Here is a 22,990-nt window from a genome sequence, read left to right on the forward strand (position 1 = left end):
TCACAGACCAGCCCACACTTGTGCCATTACTTCCGCTGCCTGTCCTCCTGTACCAGTCTTCCTGAATCCTGCAGCCCCACATTGGATAAAACAGTGATCATCACATGAAGGGACACTTGTTTAAAAATACAATAGTTTCATGGATTCTTGCATACAGGTTTCAAATTGTATGCAATGTGTGTGAGTAAGTGCAAGAGTTTAAATGAGTGTGCATGCTTGACAGAGTGAATGATCTAGTGTGTATGAGAGGTAGTTTTATATACTAATGTTATGTTATGTTATGTTATGTTATGTTATTGGGCATTTGTAAAGTGCCTTTCACCATTGGTATGATCTCATCGAGCTGTGGGTTGAACAACCTAGGGCACCATAGTCCAGATCAGTGGAGAAAGTCAGAGTAGTAAGTAGTGCGTGTGTGCACTCATTATGTGTGCAGCTAGGCTGAATTTTTCATGGTGGTTATCTGCATTCTAATGCTAGCAGTAGTGTGAAAGTTGTATGAGACCAGTAGTATGTGTGCAGCTAGGCTGAATTTTCTTGCTGGTAACTGCATTCTAGTAAGAAGTGGTGTTTGTAGATTAGATTATGTGTGCAGCTGGGACACATTTATCATGGGGGATAGTTGTGTTCTAAAGGTAGTTGAGGTGTGCAATGTGGTGTATGTGTATGTGTGCATCTAGGCCCAATTAATCTCCACATAAATGATTTTAGGAAGTGTGTGACCCTTTCCAAGAAGAAGGAACCTATTGCGAGACAAAATAGTTCATAGCCTTGCAAATTGAGCTACTGAAAAGTAAATCATTTCATTTTAGTGACACTGTAAATGGTGTCTTTTTTTTTTATTTAGCTATCATCATTTCTGATCACTTCCAGCATATATTGCAGTCATAGAAAGTTACACTTGTTACACTGAGCATAGACAATCATCAAAACGTAGAATAACCATATGAATTATCCTCTGAAATAAAGTTATCATTACAATATGGAAAGTCTAGTACCCTCCTATGGCACTCTATTAAAATACCCATATGAGAAACGATGAAGGGAATAATAGCACAAATGAGTGTTCATGGCTGCTTAGGAAAAAATCAGTTTACATTTTGTGAACAAAAGAATGAGCACAGATGCCTATATTTAAGTAATACATCTAAGATAACAGCACTCTATGCTTGAACCGTAATGCACACTGTGCTTCTTGCTGATTTCATTCTTCAAAACACTCACCCTAATATTAAAGTATAAGTTTCCATGAACCACACAAAGTCATTTGACCAGTCTGTGAGGATAACATGCCTACAACATCTTCCACCCCACTGGCACTCTGAAACTATCCTAATTCTCATTTCAGGAGATAATGTTTCCTCTCGCCAAAACCTTGCAGAGTTTTAGAAGAGGAGGGGCTGAGATGGGAATCCGGGTTTCAATTTGAGAAATTCTGTCTGCCCAGCCATCAATGCAAAGATGTCTTCAGATAACTAAATGTACAGGTAAGTATGTACATATCACATGCATTCACCCTTTTTCAATGTAGCATACATCAGTATTTCATGATGACACTTTGTGCAAAAGAATAATGCCTGCTGTGCTTTAAGCAAGGTGAAGATCACTAACATTCATAATATATACTCATGCCTCTCTGCTCCAATGGCAACATGTTAACCTACTATTTGGGTAGTAACATTACTACTCTGGTCAAGTGGATGTTCAGAGCCACTGCGATGGCAAAAAAAATGATTCTCAGAAGGTGGAAATCTGCAACGCAATTTTTTAACGAAAGACTGGTTAAATGAACTCCAGAACTCATCTCTGATTGAAAAGTAACTGTTTTCACAGCTGTATAAGGTTCATATTCATAATAAGATTTAGGATAGATTCAATGAATTAGGCCTGTAAACTGTGTTGATTTTTCCAAGGTGTATGAGGTTTGTAATACGGTATTAAGGTGATGTTCCTTTTTTTCTATAAATGTTTGTAAAAATATAATACTTTAAAAAAAAATACCCAGGACAACTAGTCCCCACTGCCAAACAGTGCTAAAACCACATCAAAATCAGGGCCAAAGTGTCAAAGATTTCAGACCAGTTTCAAGATCTCAAGACACATCAAAACCACCCATATTATCACATTTTGCATTAGTTTATCTTCTGATGTTTAATATTCCACCTATTATATGTTAATTAATACACATACACATTAATGTCGTATTGTGTGAATAGTGTAATATTATTGTAGCAGTAAATTGTCATCCATACGTAGTGAGCCCAGTCAATACCCATCAATGTATGGGCCAGCACTCTCACTCTCAAATCTTAGAGTAGATCTCAGCCCAAAGTTTCTAAGCACCGTGTCCATTCATTGTTTATATTTATGTATTTATATTTAAAATTAATAAATCGCATCTAAGGCCCAAAAGGGCATGTAGACGCTAATAGGAGCGGGTGGGGCAGGCTCATAGTATTAGATGCCAACAGATTAGCAGGAGGGAAGGAAATGGTTGAACAGATGTGTTTTCAAGACTGTTCTAAAAAACAATTGTCAGACAGAGTTCTTAAGTCAACAGGGAGGGCATTCCACAAGCTGGGTACCAACACAGAAAAAGAGCGACCACCTAAACGTTTCCTACAGAATTTGGGGATCATGAGGAGTTGATGAGAATTAGAGCACACATTTCTTGCTGGGCAATATTTTTGCAGTTTATTTTTCAAAAATGTGGGCCTACATTGTGGAAGGCTCGATGGACTACACATAAAATCTTAAACTCTATGTGGGCGGCCACATGGAGCCAGTGCAAACGGTGTAACAAAGGGAAGGAGTCAAACAGGGTGCCCCATGTGTCAGACGAGCAGCAGCGTTCTACAAAACTTGCATCCGCTGGATCTGGTACTTGGGTTGACTCAGATAGATGCCATTACAAAAGTCTAATGAACTACGTACAGTGGATGTCACCAGGGTTATTCGATTTTCAGCAGGGATGAGGGGGAGAATTTTCCTTAGGGCATTAGTGTCCCAAACCCAGCACTGCAGATGGCAGAAATCTGGACTTCTCGGGACCCATTGGGGAGAAGTTCGACTCCAAGAGTCTTTAGAGAGGTACAGGGGGAGGGGGAGCAGGGGCCAAGAGAGTCTGGCCACATAATGAGAGGTGTATTATGATCCATGCATATTCCTTGCAGACATCATTTGAACCTGGGTGGGTTTTGTTGTTTGATGGATCAACAAGGCCAGACCTAGCAGCAACCTCCACAACTGGGTTGGTTTCCAGACACTGCAGCAGCATGCGCTCATTACGATCTTCCACCATAAAGCTTTGGATGAGGTCTCGCTCTGGAACCAAAGTCTGCCTTTTGGCACAGTTATGAATTGCGATGTGTGGGCCTGAGCATGCTACACTAGTATCATAATTACAAGTCTAAGTAATGATTTGAATCAGTTGTAATCAGCCAATCCCCCAATTGAAAAAAGGTACCTATTGGTTTAAAATAAATACAATGGATTTGACCTGAGAAAATGGCAGCCAGTGTTTTATATCATAAAAGTGTAAAAAATTAAAGAATACTAGAGTTAAAGGGCATTCAATGGAGAAAGGAAAATGTACAATTGTTAAATCTGCGGAAAGCCAGCACACATTCTTTTTTGTGTGTGCTGTTCAAATGGAGGTTGAATCTTTCAAGTGATTTCAAGATTCAGTTTAAGATTTTTAATTGACACAAACAGATCTAAAGCTCCATTCTTTAGACATTTATGATTTGAGCTGGGTCGCCCGTCCCTATTTCTGAATGCCACTGTAATGGGCAGCAGTGGATAAAACAGGGTTCTCCAAATAGGACAACCTGCGTGGGAGGAATTCATTTGGGTGCAGCCTCTTATACATGGACACCTCAGGTGAGGTGGAAGATGGAGATGGATGCTCTTGGGAGAATTATAGGTCAGGTGGGAAGCTGCAGAAAATTTAAGTAAACATTGAAACGAAAGTGCTCTATAAAGAGAACTCATAGCTCTGATCAGAATAAAAAGACTGCTGATGTATTACATCACTACAGACATTGCAGGCAGGATATGTTGTTTGATTTGTTTCCGAGTGTGAACATGTCAGTGCTTTGTCGATATGTGTTTTTAACTCACAGCATAAATGTTCCCAAATTAAGGTCAACACATATTTTTGGCCAATACTTGCTGCATTTTATTCCCTGCCTGGAGTCTAGATTCCCTGTTTATCTCTTCTCCACTTCCACTTTTGAACTCTTTTCTATCTCTTCCCCCTCTTCATCATCCATTTTCTCTGTCCTGTTCTGTCAACATTCTCATATTCCCTTTCCTGATCTTTAGTTTCTAATTAACATACTGTAGAGTATACGCTAGGCATTTTCTGCTATCCCTTTTTCTCAACTCTCATTCCTTCTTGTTAAAAGCTTCTTCTATTTCTCAAACTCTATTAAGCCACTCCCCTTTCCACTATCTTCCACCCTCTACATTAGTTAAGCAAATCCGATAAGTCTCATTTAGCCCTTTAATACGTTTTTTTATAGTTGTGCCCTCTTGTGCCATATTTGCTTTTCATTCCATCTTTGGCCTCACTCTCATTTTCTCTTTTGTCCCTCGTATATCTTACTTCCGGTGTTTCCATGTTTCCACATAGTTTCCCTCATTCATCTGCTATTCACTTGTTTACACTCACATTTTCTTTCACACTAACCATTTCCTCATTTCACCATGTGTCCTTCAATCACTGTATTCTCAAACCCTTTCTCTATCACTCTATCTCTCTGTTTTCTCTCTCTGCTTCTTTCTTTACTTTTCTCCTTTCTTTCACAATTCATTTGTCAATCACTTCCTCCACAATCACCGTTGTCTCTCTCTCCACTGCTCACATCTATACCACTGTTCCTTCCTCAATTTATCTTTCTGTCAAAATCTTCTCCCTGCGCTCCAATCTTTGTACTTTTGCACTCTTTGGTTCGACTTGGCCTCTCCTTTCCTTTCTCTCACTCAGTGCTGCAACAGTTCCTTCCCTGTTTATCGCTACTCATGTTTATTTAAAGTTATTTAATGTTTCCCTCTCTGGTCACCTTGTTTTACTATCACTCTGATATTCACTCATTTTCCCCCTCACTTTATGTCTCTCCCTTCCGAATTCCCCATTTGCCCATATGTCCTTCCTTCAATCACTGTTGTCTCAAACCATTTCTCTCTCTCTCCCGCTCTCTCGCACTCTCTCTCTGTCTCTCATTAGAAAATGAAAGACAATCATCTAAGTGGGGAGGAAGGATGGCTCAGGGGCAATGCGTTTGTATTGGAAGCAAGACAACACAATGCAACAGAGGTTTGAATCCCGTTCCTGCGCGTTATAAAAGAACAATTATAATATGTCATAAACAAAATGTCTATTTTAACACACGATTTCCCATCCTATCCAGAATGTATCAAACCACAGACACGGTAACATCTTATTGTGATTTGTTATTTGCCACCATGTCAAAGAGCCCCCAAGTAAATTCGGTCTTTAGCTCAAGTTCGCCACCTATGGTCAGAAGAGAACTGGTGCAGGCAGGGGTGAATGTCAAAGCAATGGGCCAGACTCATTGAATATTTGCCTGGTTCAAAGGGACTTTGCACTGCCAACACAAACCCTAATCCATGGAACTGTGCAAAGTGTATTTCTGACTATGCGCTGACTCTGCACGGGCTTTGCACCTCAAAAATTTACTTTGCACGGTTCCATGAATCAGGGTTTGTGTCAGCAGTGCAAAGTCACTTTTCAGCAGTGCAAATTCAGTTTGAACTGGGCAAATATTCCATGAATCGGGCCTAATGACTCTAATGTAAAAAACATCTGACTGTCTTGCCCTGCTCTTCTGAAAGAGATGATCTGATGGTACCAGCCACCTCATCTAGCTGCGATGGGCCGCTGGTATTAGGTCAAGCAACCTTTTTAAAAAAACAAAGAAATGTCATTGTCTCCATTTTTGTAGGCTGCCGGAAATCGGCAGACAAAAAAATTCTCCTTTGCTTTGGCGGCCTACAAAAATAGAAATAATGACATAGAACCAGCCCACTATGGATCCAAAAAAGGCACGTGGCTGTTCGTTCCAGGTGTGGCGACAGCGCTCTGGAATATTTTGCCTTGGTAGATATCTGTGCCAGCTTCTTGCTCTCCTTCAGAAGAAAATAAATCAGCTCTCGTGCTCCTGTTCTGTATGTCTATGGGCTGGTCGGTTTCTAGCGCTTAGATAAGTGCTTAATGATTAGCACAGACACACATCCTACAACTCCAAATCCAACATATGTATCCATTCTTCTCATCACTCCTCCTCCCTTCCACTCTTCTATCTTCTTCCTGTCATTTCATCATTTGCACGCAATCTCATTTGTCTTACTTGCCCCATCCCTAATCCCACATTGGCCTTTTTTTCCCCTTCTTCATTTTCTCTCTTTCACAGTTTGTCTTTACAACTTCCCACACTTGTCATTGCCTCATCTGTTCATCTCCTCAGTTCTCCCCTTTTCCTGGTCGCTCGTTTGGACATTTTTCGGTCTTGTTGAAAAAAAAAAAGATACTGCTCCCAGTCCAATCATTTGCACCTGAAAGAAAAAAAAGAAGATAAGACATTGGATTCTCCTAAATTGGAGATGGCATGACGCCAGCAGAAGTTGCACCAATTTTCATTGACAGTTCAGGGTATCTTAAGTAGTCTCTGTATCAGGGTTTGAAATCTGAAGGAGGTGGCCAGCTCCTTCTTCAGGAGTCCCAGTGAGAATATGCATCCATGCAGCGATGCCTGCCAGGATCCTATTTACTCTGCAGACCTCAACCAACGGTGATTGGGTGGGGCTTGGTGAGAGGGCAGGGAGGGTTGTGAAGTTTGCTTTAATAGTGATAGTTCACAGCCCTTCACTGAGGCAAGTGCTTTAAACTTAACTGTGGGAGTGGACAGAGCCTAACATGATTTCTTATGGGAATTCAGTAAGAACACAGACGCCCTGAGCATTTAAGGGGTTGAGGGTGCAGTAGTCATGTTAAGGGATTCTTCACATTATCAGAAGTCAGTATCACTTAAAATGCACAAGATAAAAGCATTACATCTTCTACAACATCCTCTGCAGGGAAACGGTTAGATATGAAAACAGGATTTGCACTTGTCCAAACTTCCTTCTATTGTTAAGATGTATTATACAAAGCCACACTTCATCTTTCAGAATGTACAATATTCAAAGTTGTGTTGATTTTGTGATGCGTGATACTATGCAACCAGAGACTGCATCTTCCGAGGTTTCTTGAACCACAATAAGATCTGAACTGGAATTTGCAGTTCCAACTTTCCCGATGTTGAATATTGTGAATCCAGCGACTACAGATACCAAGATGCTATTTTCTAGGGATCGGAAGTTAGAAATTAAATCATTACTGGAAAGGAATTCCAGACTAAAGCTAATCGAGTATTTTCCCAGGCCAGGGCTGGAGGTAGGAATTTCCATCTCACAGGAATTACAGATTCAACATAACTCTGTAACAGTTTTGTAAATTTGTACTCTGAGATTGCGCCAGACATTAAAAAAATTCTCTCAAGAATTGTTTTTGCTCATTATTTGGAATTTATTTGTGAATTGATTAAAGGGATGGTCTAGTAGAAATTTTTATTTAAAAAATAGATAGGCCACATAAAAAAATATACTAGCATCCTCCGTTTTAAAACTTCCTATGTAAAATTTTGAGCTATTCAAGCTCAAAATTCGAAAAAGCAAGCACAGGGGCGCCGCCATTTTGTGAAATGGAGGCCCTCCTGTGCTGGCTTTTGCTTTTGCGGCACTAATGAAGGAAAAGCCAGCCAGCTGTAGTAAACAAAGTCTACCGCTGGGTGGCTTTCCCTTCATTAGTGCCGGGACTCGGAGGACGCGAGACCCAAAGTGAAAGCCACAGCAGGCAGAAACACATGTGGTTATGTTTACATGCCGCGTAGTGTTTCTACCTGCAGCTGATTTCCCATTTGGGGCTCTCGGGCTCCCCGTGGGGAGCCCGAGAGCCCCAAATGGGAAATGCTAAATGCTGCGTTGTCTGCCTAAATTTGCTTTCCCATTTGGGGCTCTCGGGCTCCCTGTGGGGAGCCCGAGAGCCCCAAATGGTAAAGCAGATTCAGGCAGACACAACGCGGTTGTTTTCCGCAATGCCGCGTTGTGTCTGCCTGAATCTGCTTTTCCATTTGGGGCTCTCGGGCTCCCGGAGCCCGAGAGCCCCAAATGGTAAAGCAGATTCAGGCAGACACAACGCGGTTGTGTTGGAAAACGCTGCGGTTTTAAAACCGCAGCGTTTTCCAACACAATAACGTTGTATTTATGTTTGCGGTCGCTTCAAAAGCGACTGCAAACATAAATGCAACGTTTTTAAAGCTGCGGTTTTATTTCTAAGTTTTCCGGGCTCCTCCAGCCCGGAAAACTTAGAAAAAAAAACGCAGCTAGTGCTTATTTTTTGTAAAAAAAATAAATAGCACTTACCGAGATTCAGCTGCAGCTTTCCTGCTCTGGTCCCGGTCCGCGTCCTCCGAGTCCCGGCACTAATGAAGGGAAAGCCACCCAGTGGTAGACTTTGTTTACTACAGCTGGCTGGCTTTTCCTTCATTAGTGCCGCAAAAGCAAAAGCCAGCACAGGAGGGCCTCCATTTCACAAAATGGCAGCGCGCCTGTGCTTGCTTTTTCGAATTTTGAGCTTGAATAGCTCAAAATTTTACATAGGAAGTTTTAAAACGGAGGATGCTAGTATATTCTTTTTTATGTGGCCTATCTATTTTTTAAATAAAATTTTTTACTAGACCATACCTTTAAGCGCCCATTTGTGTTGACACGTGTTTCGGCCTGCCAGGCCTTTCTCAAAACTGGGCTGAATGTACTGCACTTTCATATCTTATGTGGATAAATCATATTCTGTATCAAATGCATTCATTACATGTAAGTACAAATCATTAATTATGTGGAAAGAAAAATAGGAATTGGTGTTAGGTAGGTGATGCAAGATTTAAATTAATTGAATGGTGTTTACACTGGAGGAACAAGGAGGGTTAGTAATCAGGAACTGGCCTGGGTGGCCGAAACACGTATCAACACAAATGGGTGCTTAATCAATTCACAAATAACCTGCAAATCATGAGCACAAACTATCCTTGAGAGAATTTTTTGAATGTCTGTCGCAATCTTAGAGTACAACTTTACAAAACTTAAATCAAATGTAAGGAACGGGTGTGCCTTGCAGTACTCTGTGGATTCGATGGACATAACTGTTTCTTGATCAAGAGATCAATGTCAGAGGGCGATAGCCCTCACACCCAATCTTTGCTGTGAATTAACTCTGTAACAGTGCTGTATTTTACTTTACTTTTAACAAGGACGCTAACCTATTAATCCACATCTCCAAAAGGTGTCTCAACAATGCTCTAAGGAACGGTGCCCATTCAGAAGTGTCTGCAATCACACTCTAGTTCTCTGTGCCACACCAGAGGAGAAGTGCACATCAATTTATTAATCTGGTCCTGAACACGAGAACAGTCAAACCCTAAAATGGCAGACATTAGTCCTCTGAGAAGGAGTAGCAGCCACAATGCCAGACTCATGTTTCCGCCTTGGTGGGCATCCTCAGAGAGCTATGACAATGCGTGTAAAACCTCAATATGTGTGTTACATCCACTAGATGAGGGTGAACACAAAACGTTTCAACATTTCCCCAATGGTTAAGAATGTTGCTGCTGAGAATGAAATGAGCCAAATAGCATTGTCCATAGGATGGTGGTGCTCAGTAAGGGGGCGGTGGGGGTCTATAATCAAATTCTAACTTTCTATGACGCACCAGAGAAGCAACAGACAGGTTCATGTAATCATGACCCCACCTACCAGGAGAGTCTAGCACTGACATGATGGGGGATCCTCCTCTGACAAGAGCACCTAAGTGAAAACAGACAACGGAAACTGCCTTGTTGGGTCTTGTCAGTGAGGCACTGCATATCTCTAGCACAGCGGGCATGAGGTGCAATCCTTTTTAACTTAGTTCAAGGTATCAATGATAATGATGTGTTATTTACATACCGCTTTCGCCAAAAGCACTTTACAAAGAACATATTTACATACAATATCACCCAAACGAAGTTGTTGCTCATTTATCGCCCTCAGAAGGATGAAAGGCTGAGTTGGCCTTGCCGGTATTTGAACCTCGGACATGTAGATCACAGCAGTGAGTACTCAACCCCCTGAGCTATCTTACGTGCACCCTGCGTTATCTTACTGGCAGCAGTCTTACCAGCAGGTATTCAGCATTTGCCATACGTGAGAAATATGGAATTATGCCCAATTGGGAGGCATACAATCACATTTTAGCTTTCTGTGCGATACCAGCAAAGCAATACCAATTTTCATCCAAGCTTACCCTATCAACCAGGAAAATACGTTGCAAAATACTGCAACACTACTCACCAAACCAAAGTGCCAGAAGCAGCCCTAGTGCCATGTGTTTGCCAATACCAGTCGGCTGTCACTTTAGTGCAGCTCATCACTGAGTACAGAGAGCAAGGGTTTCCTGTCTTGATTATCCTTCCTAACGTTTTTAGGAAGATGAGATTTTGTTTTATTTGCAAATCAATATGATCCTGCCTACAACAATAGTACAGAATTAAAGTCCAGCCAATTCTCTGAAAAGGAGTTCCAACAGGAACCTTAGAAAGGTGCCTCTGATTTGCTGTGCATCATAAGTGAGGTTTGCTTGATGGAACACGTCTCTCTGGGGGCAGTGAGTGAGGGGTCCACTATCTCGTTTACCCTTACTAGGTTTGTAGCATTCCCCATTCACAATGATGCCAAACTGTGCCACTCTGATGATGAAACACGTATGTGATTGATTGTTGGAAGTTTTGAGAGTTCTCAACCTTGGATTGATACAACTATGTATAAAGTAGCATTGTCCTATGAGAAAGTGGTACTTTTTTGCATGGAACAAAAACAAGCTTTTCTTCTAATTTGCATAACCCGTAACCACTTCTGTAGGGTTTAGATCTGAAGATGAACTTCCAGTGATGGCTTCTAAGTGGTGCTACGCCACTGTGTCTCTTATGAGCTCAAATGAGCTCAAATGGCCTATTCTAGTCTCACATTACAGGAGAAGAGATTTTTTTAATTTTTTTTTAAATCCTCCATAATATTAATGGTGTTTGGTAAACATGCCCCAAAGCTTCAATCGCAATGCTTTCCATATTTGCCCCACCGATGATTGCCTGTGAAGGCGAAATGTGTATGTGGTTGGTGCATCCTTGGGAGCTGTTGGTCTTGGAATGATACAGTTAACTATGGATTAGCACTGCCCTATAAGACATTGCCTACTAAGAGACCACGTTTTCATCTACTTCTCATGCTCACAGTACTTTGCTGTGTGGCTCTTATATGGAGGCACATATCTAGTGATGGCTAGTAGGCGGTCCTGTACCAGTGACAGTGTTATTAGCTGAAAGGGCACAGCACCTACAGGAATTGTGGTGCACAGTTGCTAAGGGATTATTTATTAATCGTACTTGGATTCATACACTGTGAATGTTTAACACACACAATGAGACAACACCATTGCTGTACTTGGTGTGCTACGTTGTTTGAAATTAATGGATCCGTCCGTGGTTCTCGACCATTACAACAACGTTTTAGTTTAATGTGTATTTCATTGCACAATTGGTTGTTTAACATTTCGTTTCACAACCGTAAAGCAACACACGTAAAACATTCTCACAGCCCATCTGACAAGCATGATTAAAGCCACTCTTCCATTACATCAAAAGAATAACAACTCCTTAAGAACATTATTTTTAAGAGTGATAGCTAAGCCTCACACGTTGCTATAATCTGAATGTTCCATTCTGCAATATTTTGTCACAAGTATGTGTTATCTAAAAGGCAATGATGATTAGTCAGACCCTCCAGCTTATAGCGATTGTGTGATCCTGCAAAATGCCACGAAACCGGCCGTTTTGGGCAAAAACAGCAACGTTAAAAAAGAAAAAATATATAAAAAAGTTTTTTTTTTTTAAATTAATCTGCAAAAATTACTGTTTACAAACAAAATACTGAGGGTGCCAGGTTCTCAACTTATTTATTTTTTTTTTACACAAGAAATGAAATGCGCCAACACATCTCATCACTTGTGCCCAAAAAAAGAGCAGCCCAATCCACAAGGGACACATGAATGTGCCATTTTATATGTGTGCCCATTCAGATGGCCCTTTTCACCTCCTTGATCAAATGAAGTGGTGTTTCTGCCAATTTAAAAGCGCATCCCTCATTTCCAAGCAAGATGCACTTTTAAATGTGCAGAAATTGAAGGGCCTGTCCCTGTGAAAGGCACTGGGAGCTTGCAGAACACTGTCGGGAGAGCGATTCTATTCAAGGTACTACCCATTTTGAGGACAAAAATTGATCGAATGGTACAATTTGACCTATTTCGTCCAGTACTATTCGATTGATTTTTATGAATACCGAACATGTGTTGCAGTGGTGTCACCCGCTCCCCAAGTTCAGTATTTTTAGGTTAGGGGGTTTCAGGTGGGTCCCCCACTTCCTCAAAATTGGAGGCAGGGACAAAAAAAGAAAATAACAAAAAAGGGACCCTGTGGAGTCAGAACGAACCTGCGTTAGAGGGACGGATCTGACACCGCAGGGTTGCAGGGGAAGTGGCAGCGACCAAGTAGTTAAGTAGCGGAGTGGGTGGGGTGGTGGTGAAAGGTACATTTTGGGTTGTTTGGCTGAAGTGCAAATCAATTTGCGGTGAAATTGACTACGGTCAATTCCGCCGCAAATAATTACACTTCAAACAACCCAGAACACCATTCAAAGCAGCTGGCCAGCACACAATTTGTGCTACAGCTCAAGCCTGTGGAAATGTGCCGGTCACCTTTGAGAATAAGGTGACCTTCTCATTTCCAAAAATGGGTTGTCTAAAAATAGCATATCTTCATCTCTATTTTTAAATGCCCCATTTTTTTGAGGATCTGGGTCAAAATCTACATTTAATTTTTTTTTAAATGCTTACACTGTGAGAGGGAAAGGAGAGCGAGAGGGAGAGTGATGGATGAGATGTGAAGTGATAAGCAAGAAAGCAGAGGGAGAGCAGTGGGTCAGAGGAGGAAGCGGTGCACAAGAGAGCAGAGGAAGCAATGATGCGGTGGGCCAGAAATTTGAGAGCGAGCGGAGGTACAGAAAGTAGAGGGAGCGTGTGGTCAGTGAGCCAGAAAGCAGAGAGGAAGCGGTTGGCCAGAAAGAGGCAGTGAGCTGCAGATTGGGAAAAAGGATGAGGGAATAGTGTGATAGAATGGGAGAAAGGATGCAAGATGCAGAAGCAGCACAAAAAAATGAAGGATTGGATATTGCGGGAGGAATTGTAGAGTGTAAGGTGTTAGTTGGCAGTATGATTTGGAGTGTGGCAGGGGCATGGCGGTGCAAATTGTGACTTGACAGTGTGACATAGCACGTGATTTGTATGACAGAGTGAGGTACAGGAATGAAAGTTGTGATGGGGAGTTGGTGAGATGTGTGTTGGTGAGAGAGGTGTGTAGGTATTTGGGGGATTGGAGAACATAGAAGGGGAATATGTTCAGCATTACAACTGATAATGATCAATTTAGTTAATACTATTAAATAGGCATTCACATTAAACCAAAGATTTAGCCAAATCAAACACTGTTCTGCCAAGCCAGAGACATCTGAGACTCTTCCTATTAAATGAATACAAAAGACACATAATAATGATACCGTGGATCTCTTGTAGCCTTGCGCTCTGCCTATTTCCTGCAATGTGGCAATTTTACACCCTCCAGTTAATGCAAAATGTCCTGCAAAAATGCAGCAATAAATAAAGGTTTGTGCCGCAAAATTTGCCATTTCATCCCACAAAATTTGCTATTTCATGCCGTAAAATCCTGGAAGGTCTGATTAGTATGCCCACTTGCCAACCAATCCCATGCCACCAGTTCTTTGTTATTCATAGGCATTTGTAATTATTGTTTTAACAAGAATTGCCAATGCCAACAGTTTGGGCATTTGGGTAGGCATGGGATAGGGCTTTGCTAGGCGCTGATATAATGGTACTAACTGGCCATTAATGGTAACAGCTGAAAAATGGTGTAAGTACCTAGGCCTATAATAGCATTGTCTGGCATATGCCTACCTAACACCTTTACACAAGCCAAAACTGTTGGCTTTGACAATGCTTCTTTTGACAGGACTTCAGTGAAGGGCATGCATAGAACTTATAAATCGAGTGGCTGAAGGCAGGCCTGGTTATGACATCTTTGTTACACCAGTTGTGTGTTTTCACCGTCAATTAAACCATTAACTGCCAGAGACTGTGATGCAAAAATACTGCCAGGTTTGATGGCTAAGGCTTGATAAATCTAATTCAAAGAGATCCCAGGAGGGTGTGTTTTGGGCGGGAGGGGCAGTATGTGGGTGGGAATGGTCACAGGGTTTAATAGGCTATGTGCAATCAATGGGTGGGTATATAACCAAACAACACCCGCAAGTACCTTGTCCCTCCTCATGGGCCATTCCCTCTAGCTGTATTCTAATGCAATAGTTTTGGCATACAGGCAGCACTTAGGAGTCACCTAATAGCCAAAACTTAACATTTGAAATGTTCATGTTTAAATAATTTGAAAAAAAGGACAGTAAGTAAAGCAGATTCTCCCTTACCCTTGCATTTGCATATGCTGGGTCATTTGGCTTTTTATCCTGGTTTGAACGCATTGTGGAGGCGCAGCCATGGCCCTTTATGTGCGGCGGCCATTACTGGCTGCTTCGTGGGCCATGGTGGAGGAGGGCGGCCAGGCATTTCTGGACGATATAGGGCACACATTTTTGGGGGCGCGACAAGGAAACAGCACTTATCTGTCTTCCAGGGTCCACTCTTTGGTACTCTTGATGCACCATTTTACACTATAACTCCATGAGATGCCTGCTACCTTGTAGATGTTTTAGCTCAGAGGTAATTACATCATTTTGGCGTGCGTGGTAAGCTAGAACTGCAATTATAACTTCAGACCAATTCTTGTGGGCAAATAATTCTCTCACCGTGTCTTGTGGGTGAGGTATAATTTTAACCTAGTATTGTTCATCACTAGAGAAACTTCCTTAAGATGTATAGCCAGAAAGTCTGGTGTAGCTCCAAGTTAACAAAACGGATTTTACTTGTTTGTAAAAATGGGCAGGGGGTTCTCCAAACCCCTATCTATCCCACCCCAGCCACTATACCCTACCAAATACACCCATTTTTGTTTAAAGTCAACGAAAAACGCCTGCACCAACAATAACACTATGAAAGTACAGACATGTAAAAAATACTAGCGCGACGAAAACACGTCAAATGAAGAAAACTTGTGCACTTGAATAAAACATTCAAACCTAGCCCTGTTTTTTCTATTTGACTGTTTTTCTTTTTACTGACCAGCACTGGATTTTAATAATGATGATGTTTTTTGTGTTTGTACTGGTATGTATTGTATTTATTGACTTTTATGGTATTTCTACCGAAATAAAGTACAAACTTAATTTTTTTTTGAAAAAAGTAGATTTATTTCTGCTAAATTTCAATAAAAAAAAAAAAAGTACAAACGAATCAAGTAAACATTCTTACAACAAAACCTCCCAAAGAGGGTTTGGCTGCCATTCTTATTATTTTTAACAAATACTCCAATAGGGTGCCAAGCAGGGGCAGACCGAGCCTCAACATTTCAGGGGAGCTGGATGCCAGTTTTTGAAAACTGTTAGTGAGACGGGACATTAAACCTATTGCGCTACTGATTACCCCTCCCTTAAAGCCCCCCATCCAACTTCCCTGTCCTCAAGCCGAGGAGGCTGAGTAGGTATTATGACATTCTTTGGCCCAAAAGATCCATCTTTCAATCCAACTCACCAGAGGCGTAGCCATGATTCTGTAACAAGTGGGGCCTGGAGCTAATGCAGTAGGGCCCACACTAAGAAGAGCCTGAAGAAGGAAGGGTACATGTTCCGCCCCCGGCCAAATGCATAGGAGTGACAGAGAGTAGTGAGGGAGGGCAAACCAATCGAGGGGGGGAGTTGTCCCCTTGAGAAACGTTTTTAAATAATGGGTTAACAGTTCATTTTTCAGTACACTTGCTGTGATAAATTAGGTGAAAAGCCACACAGTTTACAATCGGTTTTGCAGGGTAAGACAAACATATTCCATTAGATGCCAAGCCACCAACAATGCACAGGAGCATTTTCAAACACATTTTCATAATGCCTTTGCCCACTATATGCCAGTACTCTGCAAGTGTAAAAACACATTTTGATATTGATTGTGCTCACACATGTCCATTCTAATGCACCTATATATCCCAGTATTCCCACACAGGAAAATACTCATGATTGCCTTGTCCATAATGCAAGTAAGGATAGTATAACAAAGCATGTTTATGCTGGCTCGGACAATACATGCCAGCAACCCCATGTAGGAACATACTCCTTTTGGCTTTGCCTTAATGCCAGTGAAAAAAGCCATACCACAGTAAGAAAACATATTGTGGCTGGCTACCCAAATCCCCCACTCCCCATATAAGAACACTCATCATGTTGTATTTTCTACCTAACGGCAGTAAAAAATGGCATGCCACAGTAAGAAAACATTACCTTGCAGGCTGCTCGAATGCCCCAACCCCAATGTAAGAATACTTATATTGCCTTTGGCCTTAACACCAGTAATACATTGCAATGCCACAATAAGAAAACATGCTCTTGCTGGCTAGCCGGTAAAATAGCTCAGTGGGCTGAGCGCATGCTGTTGTAATCTGAGTGTGATTCGCAGGTTGAAATCCTGGCAAGGCATACTCAGCCTTTCATACTTCAAAGTGACCTCCCTGATCTCTAAGGACATACTATTATCTAGCTTTTGCACCTTGTTACCTCTCTCTCTTACACTGTACTATACTGTGTTTTCCCTGCTCACCAAGTTGTACCAGTGCTGTAATATTTATGGGTTTGGGTGCAATAAATACAATACATAAATACATTGTTGTAAATGAGTGCAAATTTTGGTTGGGTGATACATTTTATATAAATATGTTCTCTGAACAGAACTTTGGTGAAAGCGCTATAAATAATATATCATTACACAAATCCCCCATATAAGAAAACCTATGTTGTACTCATCATGTTATAATCCCAATGTAAGAATATTTATGCTGCATTTTTTATTTTAACACCAGTAAAATAAAAAGCCAAGTCACAATAAGGAAAAATGTCCTCCCCATGTAAGAACACTCATCTTGGCTTTGCCCTTAATGTGAGTACAGCATTCCATGCCGCAGTAAGAACCAGCCAGGCCAGACCCACTGTAGTATTTCCTCCAACCCCCCCATCCCCCAATCCCACCATCACATAAAAACACTCCTGTTGGCTTTCTTTTGCCCAAAAACAGCAGTAAAACATGCCATGCTTGTGTCAACAAATGTTCATGCTCCAATGACCCTCCCAGGTCCCAGTGTGCATACACACAGATACACACAGAGATATACACAAATTGACACACCAGTCACGGGCCCACACAGCCATTCTTTCATTCACAGGAGCACCCAAAACATTTAGACTGTGCGCTCATTAACACGCGCAGTGTATATCATTCACACGGCATTCATTCATAGGTGTGCACTTGCAGACACTGGTTGTAGGTCAATTGGTCGAATCTAAATGGTTGACAGGACAAATGGTCGACACCAAAAGGTCGACAGGTCAAATGATCACATTTTTTTTTTTTTTTTTTTCACATTTGTTTTTTTAGGGGCGTTCCCCCCAACCCACTTTTTTTTGCTAAAAACCCCTTTTTTTCCCTAAACGAAGACCTAAAAAAATCTATATAACTAAAAATAAAATTCGATAATTTGTCTGGTCGACCAAATTGTGTCGACCATTTGTCTGTCGACCATTTGTCTGTTGACCATTTGACTAGACACCGCAGACACCTCCTAGCATTCAAACATAAACCCACTTACACACTCCCTCACATGCATGCACGCATACATTCATACATGCATGCATACATGCAATCCCTGCATGCACACAAAGACACTTTTTTTAGTTAATGGTAATTATTGAAAGTATAGCCATACAAAAGTTCAGCCAGCAGTTAAGCCTTTAGCTGCAACTTGGGTGGGGGGGTGGGGGGCGGTTGACTGATATCCCCATGGCAGGCATTTGTCCTCTGCCTCTACCTTCACTTCAATGCCTATTTTCTCACCTTGGAAAGCTGTGTATTTGCTTAAGTAAATACACTGCTCTCCGAGGTGAGAAAAATGACAGGTTCTAGGCCTCTGAGCATCAGGCTGTGCATAACAGCAGAGTGATGCCTGCTGCGCCAAAGTGGGAGCGGGGGCTTTAGCTCTCCCAAGTCCATGCCTGGTGCCGCCCATGGTGCCAAGGCCCAAGCTAATATAAATTAGGGATATGCAGCTGTAATTCCAATCTCATGCAACTGGTAGGTAGGTGTACCAGCTGGCAAGTTCAAACATCACTGTCATAAATTCTGTTCTTACCTGTTTAGACAACCAGATTCATTATTAACCCATTGTGGTGCTCCAAAAAAAGGAAACCAGAAAAGCCTTGGTTGGTATTAATAGATGAAGGGTTTAATGGACCCAACTCAGTGGCCTATTTCTTTTCTTTACTGGGCCCAATAACTTTGCAGCCAACTTGCTTTTTCCATAACATTTCGGTCCTGGGAGCACTTAGTTTATATTTAGAATCATCAGTTGAGGAATATCTTATCAGGCTCAGACTGGCCTATAGGGCAATACTCCCATGGCCGAACCAAAAAGGCAAAATGTTGTTGTGGTCAAAGTGGGTCACTTTTTTGCCAAATGTCGGCCAGCTTGATGAGTTACTTCACTATGTGTCTAATAGTTTTGACCAGTGTTTCTGAATACATTTTCTTTGAAATGCACAATTTACATCACATTTTATCAAAAACTTGTAAGAGGATTCAATTCAACACTACAGCTAAGTCAATGCCTAGTCCGGGATACTGAATGGAAACCCTTATTGATATATCTTTATGTCCAGTTCATGCGTTCTGGATGACTACCCCTATATAACACCCCTCTCTTGGAATCCCCCTGACCGCACTGAGCCAAGAAGTAGTTCTGTTTTGCAAGTTAAAAGGTTTATTTAAGAATTTAAACAATATATATATATATATCACACTTTATAATAAATTAATAATTGAATATCACACTTAATCTGAGCAGTAATCAATAATGGATAGTCTGGCACTAGCACACTTGTGAATAGGAACAGAAGAATAAGGTGGTAGAGAATGCTTTATATAAGTTCAGATGGATGCAATGTTGAATGAAAATGCAATACAGAAAATACTCAATATGATTTCAACAAAACAATGTAATCACTTTTCTCTGGCAATCCACTCCCCCCTTTATGCAATGCAAGGAAATGTAAGGAAAGCACACAGTTCTCAGAAATGCAATCAAATTTAATTCAGTTCACCCCAGCAAGCTTAGACTACAGAAGTTTGAAACACAGGCCCAAAATGCTTTTATATGTGCTGGCAATGAAGTGGAAAATATGCTAAAATGCTTTTAATTCCCTCTAGAGGTTCAGGGTGAGTGGTATCTAGTTAATATTAGTCCAGGCTCACTCTAGCAATGATTCAGGGATGGTTCTTGAGAGGCAAATGAATTTTTAGCAAGGAAAGCAAGGAAGCTGCTGTTTTCACACGTGGAGAAATTTGCAAATCGCGGTAAAATTCGCGAGTGCGTTTTTCGCGATTGCGGCAGAAGTATAGGGAATAGGAATGCGTTTCTAGGTTCGTTGAAAAGCCAAGATTCCCAGCTTTCAGAGGAAAGTTACTGCAAGTCTCTAAGACAAACTGTCACGGAGATATGAGCGATATGGTAAAGGTCGTTTTTCAGATTTGAAATTTTGAAAGTTCAAAATGACAAGTGACAGCTTTGCAAATGACAGGTGACAGTTAGGAGGCAGTTCTACTTAGATTAAAATAGTTTGGATTATATTATTTTAACTAAGAGATTGGTTCTGCACAGTTCTGCTAGGTACTCACAATATATTTTAAAATAGAATGTGCCTCGTCACGGATCTGGTCAGGTTTTCTTCACTCGCCACGGACGGTCTCTGCGCACAGCGTCTGGGTCAGCTCTACTCTGCTGGTCTGGTCTGGGTCTCTGGTTCTGATCAGGTCTGTGGGTCCGGATACAGCGGTCTCCGGTTCAGCTGGTCTCTCTCTGGATACAACACTGCTCTCTGGCAAATGGCAAGAGTTCTTGCAAAGAATTCAAACAGCTCGCCTGGCTCTGATAATGGCAATGATTTGAGGCCTGCTAAAGAGGGATTTAGCTTGTAGTTGACCTCTCTACTACAAATTCTGAAGTAAAGTCTTGGTCTCTGAAGGTGGATAGATGGAAGTCTCTATGTTGGCTCTCTGGAGGTTGATGGAGGTAAAGTATGGATTTTCCCGGCAGAGCGTCCCGCAGCAGATGGAATTGAATGTCCCTATCTGTCCTGACTGTCTGCTTTTATGTGTTTTGAAAATGGGTGGAGAGGCTAGCTTCCTAGGCCCTACCCCTCTCCACTTGTCATTGGCCACTTCCTCCTCTTCCCCTTGATTGGGGGAATGAAATGAAGTGTCATCATGATGAGGTCTGTTTATGATACAGAGTACCCACCCCTGTCAACTTTACACACAATCTATATTTGCTCAAAAAGACATATTTCATAGATACTCAGTGGTTTGAAATTACATGCACCCATCACATATCACATGAGATATACCCTGTTCAAATCTGCTCTTCCTGGGAGCTTGCATTCAGAAATGGCAACATTTGCACTTTTTAACTGGTTTCGTAATATCGGACATTACCCCAAATTTATACACATGTGCTCAAGGAGTATGGACATTACTTGATGAAGTGTCAGATTTTTAACATGCATACATTTTAAGTAATACCCTCTTAACTGCTAGCTTGCCCCCAGATCATGCCACCGGTTCTAGAAACCTCTTAAAATGTGGGCAGAAAAATCACAAGAATTATGGTATCATTTAAATAATTATGACAAGTCCGTACTATGAGTTATTCATCTTTTTCTAAGACCATATTCTGGCTACAGGGGTGTGTCTTCCCAAGTCCCATGGTGTAGAAACCAGTTTTTCCACTTTCTTCAAGCTCAGTCTCTGTCTCCAGTTTCTCCCCCTCCCAGTTTCTGCCAAGAGGAAGCCATTTTTATGACCCCTGCAATAAACCATCTGCCTGGGCCCTGGAAGGCCCATTGTTCAAGAGGAAGCCATTTATGGCCACTTCAATAAAATCCTCTGCCTGGGTCCTATGTTTAGTCTCTAGCAGTCCCTTGGTAATTCAATCAGAGAAGTGTCATATCCCTTTTGGTGGGAACAGCAAAAGGCAGCTAGGCCTGGGAACTGCTGTGGATCCAGTTTCACTCCAATTGGGGGGAAGTTGTCAAGCAGAATCCAGTTCCTTAAGCCAGGCCCCAGCTAATGTCACTTTTAGTTACCCAGTTTTCTGCACCCAAATAAACTAACAATTTTTACACATGCAGCTAGAATGCTGATTCTAAGTTTAAAACTATGACATTTAAACAATTGCAACCTATGTGACACTCAAAGGTAGGTCACTCATTTCTTTTAAACATTTAGATTTTTAGTGTCTTTCAGTCCAAATTTACTTAAACTGCTGAAATCCACAGCTCAGCCAGTCTTGTTATAAACCTTCAAGTCACTTCAGAATATAACTTTACATTGTATCCACCTCTCAGTAAGTCTTTCTTTGGCCTGCTTTGGGTTCATCTATTCAGTTTTACACAAAAAGAAAAAAGTCTGGTGTTGTTTTAAACCGCCGGCTTTCTGATAGTGGTGAGTACTGGTAATGCAACCATTTTGGGGATTTTTCTTGGATTAATGCATTCCAAACAGGAATGGTTCTTACATGGTAGTAAATCCTTGCTTAACATTGTTTTGATGGGGCTCCTTACAGTAAGATGGTTATGTGGAACGCCACAAAAGGGTTGAATCTTTAAAGTGGTCCAATGAGCCACGATTTCAGCAACTTTTTGACATCAGTAACAGTGGATTTTGTTAACAAAGATCTTTCTTTACACTGGTGGGTGGCAAGTTAGGTAACCATTTTGGGTGTGCGCACAAACTGCGTGGTTCTCCTGGATTCTGGCGCACTTGTGGGCTTTTTGGCCATCTTGGATTTTCTAAGCCCACAGCACCAAATGTTGCAGCATGATAGCTCAAACGTGGGTCAGGACACCCAACAAACTCCCCCTTGGGTACTATTCTAACAGTGTCACAAAGGGAATGAATTGCTATTTACAACTGTGGGACACTTTTTCATTGGTGCCCGAGACAATGTGATGGCCCAGTCCGACCCTGTTTCTTAATAGACTTTATAAAACACAAAAGCCGTTCAAAATTCAGTTAGCATAAGGCGATATTTAGTCCGACCAGGGTGTCTAAACTAATGAAGATATTGTTTTAAGATAAAGACACTACATATTCCAATTTTCTGAGCTAACGAAAGATCAGAAGTTGCAGCCTGCATTTTTTTTTAACCTTTTAGTTTGAACCTTCCTGATGCTTTGAGGCTGGAAACCATGCAGTCAGAAACTCTATCTACCGCTGTGTTAACATATGAAAGAACTGAAATAAGCTTATGCCCTTTCAAACTTTACCTATAGTGTCATGTTTATTACTGTGTGTCCAGAAACTACCTGCATTTTCCAAGATGCACTTCTCCCAACATGTGCTGAAATAGTGGAACTGGAATTTTCCCTTTGAAATCTTCCTGATGTTGTATACTAGGAATTTAGAAAACTATGGGCCCGATTCATGGAGTTGGGCGCCAAAATCGGGCAAGCGCTGTGCACTGAGAAGGACCCAGAGCGAGCCATGGCGCAGAAAAAAGTATGCGTGCCCCAC

At 41.5% G+C, this 22,990-nt stretch overlaps 1 long non-coding RNA gene across 1 annotated transcript in view; it reads right to left on the reverse strand.

The window, feature by feature from the left end:
- Positions 1 to 2,792: 2,792 nt before the first annotated feature.
- LOC138581195 (uncharacterized) overlaps positions 2,793 to 22,990 on the reverse strand; it is a 306,353-nt gene continuing 286,155 nt past the window's right edge. Inside the window, exon 3 of the long non-coding RNA XR_011304467.1 lies at positions 2,793 to 6,579. This is a non-coding gene — a long non-coding RNA (uncharacterized lncRNA). The remainder of the gene's footprint in view (positions 6,580 to 22,990) is intronic.

This window comes from Ambystoma mexicanum, chromosome 3p, assembly GCF_040938575.1.
Source record: "Ambystoma mexicanum isolate Mex_15411 chromosome 3p, UKY_AmexF1_1, whole genome shotgun sequence".
Taxonomy (NCBI): domain Eukaryota; kingdom Metazoa; phylum Chordata; class Amphibia; order Caudata; family Ambystomatidae; genus Ambystoma; species Ambystoma mexicanum.